This window comes from Oncorhynchus tshawytscha, linkage group LG10, assembly GCF_018296145.1.
Source record: "Oncorhynchus tshawytscha isolate Ot180627B linkage group LG10, Otsh_v2.0, whole genome shotgun sequence".
In the NCBI taxonomy this organism is placed as follows: domain Eukaryota; kingdom Metazoa; phylum Chordata; class Actinopteri; order Salmoniformes; family Salmonidae; genus Oncorhynchus; species Oncorhynchus tshawytscha.
The window spans coordinates 71,974,194-71,982,297 of record NC_056438.1 but is presented as its reverse complement, the minus strand read 5'-3'; the positions used below and the strand labels follow the sequence as shown (position 1 = coordinate 71,982,297).

General features: G+C 38.6%; 1 long non-coding RNA gene across 1 annotated transcript; it reads left to right on the top strand.

The window, feature by feature from the left end:
* Positions 1-4,593: 4,593 nt before the first annotated feature.
* On the top strand, positions 4,594-7,707 carry LOC112260857. Its single transcript, XR_002955066.2, has 3 exons — positions 4,594-4,838; positions 5,203-5,225; positions 7,436-7,707. It is a non-coding gene; the product is annotated as an uncharacterized LOC112260857 (long non-coding RNA).
* The last annotated feature ends 397 nt before the right edge of the window (positions 7,708-8,104 follow it).

The window sequence follows — 8,104 nt, the reverse complement described above, 5'->3', positions numbered from 1 at the left end:
AGGACTGTACAGCCAGGGAGGGAGTCTGTAAAAAGGACTTTACAGCCAGGGAGGCAGTCTGTAAAAAGGACTGTACAGCCAGGCATCAGTCTGTAAAAAGGACTGTACAGCCAGGCATCAGTCTGTAAAAAGGACTGTACAGCCAGGCATCCGTCTGTAAAAAGGACTTTACAGCCAGGCATCCGTCTGTAAAAAGGACTGTACAGCCAGGCATCAGTCTGTAAAAAGGACTGTACAGCCAGGCATCAGTCTGTATAAAGGACTGTACAGCCAGGCATCAGTCTGTATAAAGGACTGTACAGCCAGGGAGGCAGTCTGTAAACAGGGACTAACGGAGCCACTGAAAAGGTAGACATAGTGTGTAAATCATGAACAACAGAATGGCCAGTTGGTGATCCAGTCAGTGGTCTGTACGGCTCAGTTGTTTATTTGTTGGTGCCCTGTGGATTTCAGCCCCAGTCCAGTTGTTTATTTGTTGGTGCCCTGTGGATTTCAGCCCCAGTCCAGTTGTTTATTTGTTGGTGCCCTGTGGATTTCAGCCCCAGTCCAGTTGTTTATTTGTTGGTGCTCTGTGGATTTCAGCCCCAGTCCAGTTGTTTATTTGTTGGTGCCCAGTCCAGTTGTTTATTTCAGCCCCAGTCCAGTTGTTTATTTGTTGGTGCCCTAGTCCAGTTGTTTATTTGTTGGATTTCAGCCCCAGTCCAGTTGTTTATTTGTTGGTGCCCTGTGGATTTCAGCCCCAGTCCAGTTGTTTATTTGTTGGTGCCCTGTGGATTTCAGCCCCAGTCCAGTTGTTTATTTGTTGGTGCCCTGTGGATTTCAGCCCCAGTCCAGTTGTTTATTTGTTGATGCCCTGTGGATTTCAGCCCCAGTCCAGTTGTTTATTTTTTGATTTCCTGTGGATTTCAGCCCCAGTCCAGTTGTTTATTTGTTGATTTCCTGTGTTCAACAATATACAATATGAAAAAATGCATACATACAAAATGTGAACAAATAAAAACAGTTCATATACATTTGAAAACAATATAAGGTGTATTGCCTTCGTCTGGTCCACAGCACCCCAGTGCCTTTGGAGTGTCTGTAAAGCAGTGTTCTCCGATCCTGAACCTGATCGAGTTGCAGCCCATCACTAACATACCTGATTGGGCTTGATTAGTTGGGTTAGCCCTGGGGCTGGAACATCAATATGCACATCACAGCCCGTGGATTTGAAGATTTTCATAGATTTCTATGGGATTTATTCACTTTAGGGTCAGGGGTCATAGAGCCAGACACGATTTTATGGGTCCTCAAATAGAGAGAAATGGGGAGGCATGGGGTGTCTGGGCGAGATCAATTATAGGGTGGCTAGACACATGACGGTCACACTCCATGGATCTCCTCTACCACTGAATTCATCTTATGGTATTTCTCATGTTAACACTGAATTCATTTTATGGTGAGAAACACTATAAGACTAATTCAGTTTAAACATGAGAAATGCTATAAGATGAATTCAGTTTAACATGAGAAACACCCTAAGATGAATTCAGTTTAACATGAGAAACACTATAAGATTAATTCAGTTTAACATGAGAAACACCATGAGAATAATTCAGTGTTAACATGAGAAACACCCTAAAATGAATTCAGTTTAACATGAGAAACACTATAAGATGAATTCAATTTAACATGAGAAACACTATAAGATTAATTCAGTGTTAACATGAGAAACACTATAAGATGAATTCAGTGTTAACATGAGAAACACTATGAGATGAATTCAGTTTTAACATGAGAAACACTATAAGATGAATTCAGTTTAACATGAGAAACACTATGAGATGAATTCAGTTTAACATGAGAAGCACCATTGGATGAATTCAGTTTCAACATGAGAAACACCCTAAAAATGAATTGTTTATGCAACATTGACTCCCCTGTACATAGCCTTGCTACTGTAATTTTATTGTTGCTCCTTAATTATTTGTTATATTTCAACAACAAAAAATCTTAAAACTGAACTGTTGATTAAGAGCTTGTAAGTAAAGCATTTCACTGTAAGGTCTACACCTGTTGTATTCGGCGCATGTGACAAATAACATTTGATTTGATTTGATTTATTAATCACAAAATTCTGAATGATGACGATGTCTTATGTCAGATGAGATTCCCCTGTTCAATGCCTTCCCTTCACCTGGCATGTGGCTCAAACAGACTACTGTGAACCCCAATGCCCCATCCTCATAAGCTTGGCTGTAGCGTGCCTTTCCACAAAATTAGGGGACTTCACTCCCATAACAATTCAGGGGATCATCAAAAGCATAAAAAAGACCAATACCTTAGAAATGGTCATGTCCATTGATTTAAGGCACCTGCCCGCCCCAACTCTAACCATAAGAGCAAACAGTTCAGACTGCATCAGTTCCATATGAAAAAGTGAAAAAAGTTCATGCAAGAGCTACAGTTTCCAAGCCCAGGCTGGACTACAGTAGCCTGCAGTGCCTTCAGTAAGTATTCACACCCCTTGACTTTTTCCAGATTTTGTTGTGTTACAGCCTGGGTTTTTTTTGGTCACTGGCCTAGTCATAATACTACATAATGTCAAAGTGGAATTATATTTCTATACTTTTTTATAAATTAATAAAAAATCTCATGTTGAAATGTCTTGAGTCAATAAGAATTCAAGCCCTTTGTCATGGCAAGACTAAATAAGTGCAGGAGTACATATCTGCTTAACAAGTCACATAATAAATTGTATGGACTCACTCTGTGTGAAATAATAGTGTTTAGCATGATGTTTGACTACCTCATCGCTGTACCCCACACATACAATTATCTGTAAGGTCACTCAGTCAAGTAGTGAATTTCAAACACAGATTCAACCACAAAGACCAGGGAGGTTTTCTAATGCCTCGCAAAGAAGGGCTCCTATTGCTGGATGGGTCAAAAAAAAAGAGCAGACATTCAATATCTCTTTGAGCATGGTGAAGTTATTAATTACAATTTGGATGGTGTATCAATACACCCAGTCACTACATGATACAGGCGTCCTTCCTAACGCAGTTGCCGGAGAGGAAAGAAACCGCTCAGGGATTTCACCATGAGGCCAATGGTGACTTTAAAACAGTTACAGGGTTTAATGGCTGTGATAGGAATAACTGAGGATGGATCAACAACATTGTATTTACTCCACAATACTAACCTAATTGACAGAGTGAAAAGAAGGAAGCCTGTACAGAATAAAAGTAGTGCAAAACATGCATCCTGTTTGCAACAAGGCACTAAAGTAATACTGCAAAACAAATGTGGCCAAGCAATTAACGTTTTGGCCTGAATACAAAGTGTTATGTTTGGTGTAAATCCAATGCAACACATTACAGAGTACCATTCTCCATATTTTCAAGTGTTGTGGTGGCTGCATCATGTTATGGGTATGCTTGTAATCATTAAGGACTGGGGAGTTTTTCAGGATCCTAGAGAATCCTAGAGGAAAGCCTGGTTCAGTCTACTTTCAACCAGACACTTGGAGATGAATTCATCTTTCAGGAAGACAATTACCTAAAACACAAGGCCAAATTCTACACTGGAGTTGCTTACCAAGAAGACAGTGAATGTTCCTGAGAGGCCAAGTTACAGTTTTGACTTCCTGAATATGGTTGTCTAGCAATGATCAACAACCAATTTGACAGAGCTTGAATAATGTTTTTAAGAATAATGGGCAAATGCTGCACATTCCAGGTGTAGAGTCTCTTAGAGACATACCCAGAAAGCCTCACAGCTGTAATCACTAGGTGCTTCTACAAAGTATTGCCTCAGGGGTGTGAATACATATGTACATTTTCTAAAAACATGTTTTCACTTTGGTTTTCTGTGTAGATGGGTGAGTAAATAATGTATTTAATCAATTTTTAATTCAGGCTGTAACAAAACAAAATGTAGAATAAGTCAAGGGGTTTGAATACTTTCTGAAAGCAGTGTATATACTTTATGATGTCCTTCAGAAAGTGAAGTAGGCTCCATGGTCTCATTTTATTTGAGGTATACAGTAATTGTCTAGATCACGATTTTGTAGACGCCATGTTAAATTCGTTATTTGACAAACGTATGATTTTTCAATGATCCCATTTCATAGCAGTTCCACTGCATTTTTAAACATTGTTCCCCTTTAATCAGGGACTGATTTAGATCTGGGATACCAGGTGTGTGCAATTAATTATCTGGTCGAACAGAAATCCAGAAACCTCTGAACATCGTAGGGTAAGAGTTGAATACCCCTGTCCTACAGTATATGGCGTGAAGAAACTAGACCTACATGCTTTTTCAAGTCAAATGTAAACTAAATTACTTCTGAAATAAATTATCATTTTCTTTTCCACAAAATAGGCATATTGTGTAGTTTAGTCTAAATGTACTTTTTTTGTGTGAAGTTTATGCCTTTAGGCCCAAAAATCTAGTTTAGGCTGCTTTATATTCAGGCTCTTTACATTTTTGAATCACTTTAGACATATGCAACTACTGACATGATGACGAGTTCCTCAATGCCTGAATCTCAAAAGGTTGACGAACTCCCCACCACAGAGAGCGCGCGCTATTTTTTCATAATGAGCTGCACGACACGCCTTGAATTGCAATAGAGGCTCGCGCTTTGAGCTTGAACTTGACTGTCGGAATGTGCCTCGTGGGAACAGGCCAGAGTTTGCCCCCTCCTTTCATGATGCACAATTTGGTGTCAACTCGAATTATCATAAAACCCAGCCTGCTTCAAATTAAGGGACGAGAGGTGCTGAGAGCTAGTCTCTCTCACATCCAAGGCTGGGGAAGAATTAAGAGCTCCCTCGGTGAAGAAGCTCACTTGGGTACGTTTATTTTACAGACATTTCTACTTGAGAAAGTTTAGACCTAATATTTAATCCTAGGTACTTGTGTAACGTTAAACGAGAAATATTTGTAATTACTCACATTTTGATATTGACAATAAGTAAACGTTTGTAGGCAATATTTATTTTATTGTATACATTTCCAAGTAGGCCTATGCTGAATATTAGCCAAACTTTTATAGAGCATCATTAACATTTGCAAGAGTGTGATGTCGGCTTGCATGTAAGCCTATTCTACTTTTACTCAAGTGGGCCTAAGAAACTAGAGGTCTATTCTGATTAAATTATTTTCATCTTATTTTGAAAATTTATTTCGTTAACATAATTTCTTATTTCCTTGCAGGTGACTTTCAGACGTAACAACAGGTAATTTAAACAGGCATTAACTCCTTGTAGTAAAGCAATTTATGTTTTTAAACATAAAAAAACATTTATTTTGCAGTGTACATTTGCAGAAGGTTGTACTTAGTTAATTATCTTCAAAATATTAAGTATTCAATGTATACATTTAAATATACAGTAAAGTAGATAATAATGCATTTGTCTGATACAGTTTTGGTTATACATGTATAACCTTATTTGAATTAGCTCCCAAAAAATATTATTTTTATTTTTTATTTTTGAGTTCTTGGAACACATATATCTTCATCATATAAAATGTAGTCCACGATTCAGTGTGAAATTCTTATCAGGATTGTTAACATGATTATAATCATAACAATATATTATTATACAACTGCAAATCAATTGTTTGCCTAATAAGACAGTGTGCTATAATACTTGAATATAATAACCATGGGCAGCCTGAGATTACTCAATCTCTATCTTCATTGAATAATTTCCCTCTCAACATGGCTGATGTTACTGCACGGTACCGCACGCATGGCAAGCGGTGCCGGAGCTCAAATCTGGGACCAAAAGACTCCTGAACAGCTTCTACCATCGAGCCATAAGACAGCTGAACAGTTAGTCAAATGGCTACCCGGACACCCCCCAAATATCTAAATGTTACAACTGCAGCAAAGATGGCACCTGTTATTTCCAGAGGGAAAGAAAATAGATGATTCAATGCTTAAACAGGAAACTGTCTTGGTAATTCTTTAACATTTAACTTCTACTAGTTATGCATTTTATTCCCACTGAAAATCTATCTCTGTCTGTCTGTCTGTCTGTCTGTCTGTCTGTCTGTCTGTCTGTCTGTCTGTCTGTCTGTCTGTCTGTCTGTCTGTCTGTCTGTCTGTCTGTCTGTCTGTCTGTCTGTCTGTCTGTATGTCTGTCTCACTCACTCACTCACACACACACACACACACACACACACACACACACACACACACACACTCACTGAAAATAACAGGTGTACATTTTGCTCTGATAATAACAGATACAGTGGTCTAGTAGTCTAGTCTAGTGAATGTGGCCCTAAAAAAGGCTGTGTTGATGCTTTACTACTGTTGACCAATAAGAGTAAACTAACTGAAGGCCATGTAATGTACTTGAACTCATCATGACTTGTTGGCCACCAGAAGCATAGACAGAGTTTGGGAAACTCGGTCTTGATATTTTTTATTTCAATGACACAATGCTGGCACCAAAAGCTAAAACACATTCTAATTTCTAAATTAGAAGATTTTTGTGGAATGTTTTCTATCAACAAGGAGGACGGTTTGGTGAACTGTTATGTGTTTTTGCCATTTTGTGCATGGCTACGGTAGTCCAATGCAACATGCAAATATTGTAGAGGAAGCATATCCGCGGGAAGTAGGAGTGCTGAAAGTGCTGCAGCACCCCTGAAAAATCTGAATTAAAAAAAACATAAAAAAATATATGTATTTATATTTTATAGAGTGCAGGGCTTTTAAATGAATGCATGCCCTCGGGAGCTGAAATACTGCTGTGTTTATAATATTCCTGGCTAATCAATTCATTGTATTGATTGTCCAGTTAAAAGTTAACCCCGAAAGCTTCTTCAAAAGTTATTCGAGGATCCAATTAAAAGGGGTTATTTGAAGAACTTATAGGGGTTCCCCCACAGTTTCAATTTGGAGAACCTCTAAAGGATACTCCAGGAACCTTTTCTTTTTCGAGTGTAGGACGGTGCACAATTGGCCCAGCGTCGTCCGTGCTAGGGTTTGGCCGAGGAAGGCCGTCATTGTAAATAAGAATTTGTTCTTAACTGACTTGCCTGGTTAAATACATTTTTATCATCAGCCAGGGCTAGTTTGGATCTTTACACATTTTGTCTTTAGATATATGATCGTGTTTTTTTTACATATATGTTGTTGTTTTCACTGTCTGTTTCCCCACACATTCTTCCATGCTAAATAGACATAATAATCCATAAACTCTCCATACAATATTTAAATATTTGGACACTTATTTTAAATACACTTGTTTTACTATTTTGATCATATATACCTCGAGACTGTATCTGTATTTTCCTATGAAAAAGGCTTCACACACCATGATGTATAAAAACATGATAAATACCCTCACAACCAAATATAATGTGACAAAAGGGTCGTTTAAATGCAGTCCTTCACAATATGACTGCATTAATGATGTTAAACAATTTGCAGTTTTTCTACAGTGAACTACGTTATTTTGGACACAGTTAAATTAAATGTTGCAGTTGAACTGCAACATCACTCCACCTGAAAACACCATACACTGCAACATCCCTGCACCTGAAGACACCATACACTGCAACATCCCTGCACCTGAAGACACCATACACTGCAACATCCCTGCACCTGAAGACACCATACACTGCAACATCCCTGCACCTGAAGACACCATACACTGCAACATCCCTGCACCTGAAGACACCATACACTGCAACATCACTGCACCTGAAGAACATCACTGCAACATCACCTGAAAACACCATACACTGCAACATCACTGCACCTGAAGACACCATACACTGCAACATCCCTGCACCTGAAGACACCATACACTGCAACATCACTGCACCTGAAGACACCATACACTGCAACATCACTGCACCTGAAAACACCATACACTGCAACATCACTGCACCTGAAAACACCATACACTGCAACATGTGGTATTAAATGTGTTATTCTGTGGTATTCTATAAGTTTGGGATTTTGAACACGTAACTTAACATGTCAAGTAGCTATTTTTTGAGAAAGCATTCATTCTACAGGACTTTACTCTCGTGAGGCTATTCTCACAATTTTTCTCTGACATAATTTTGAATTGATCGCATGTACCCACAGAAT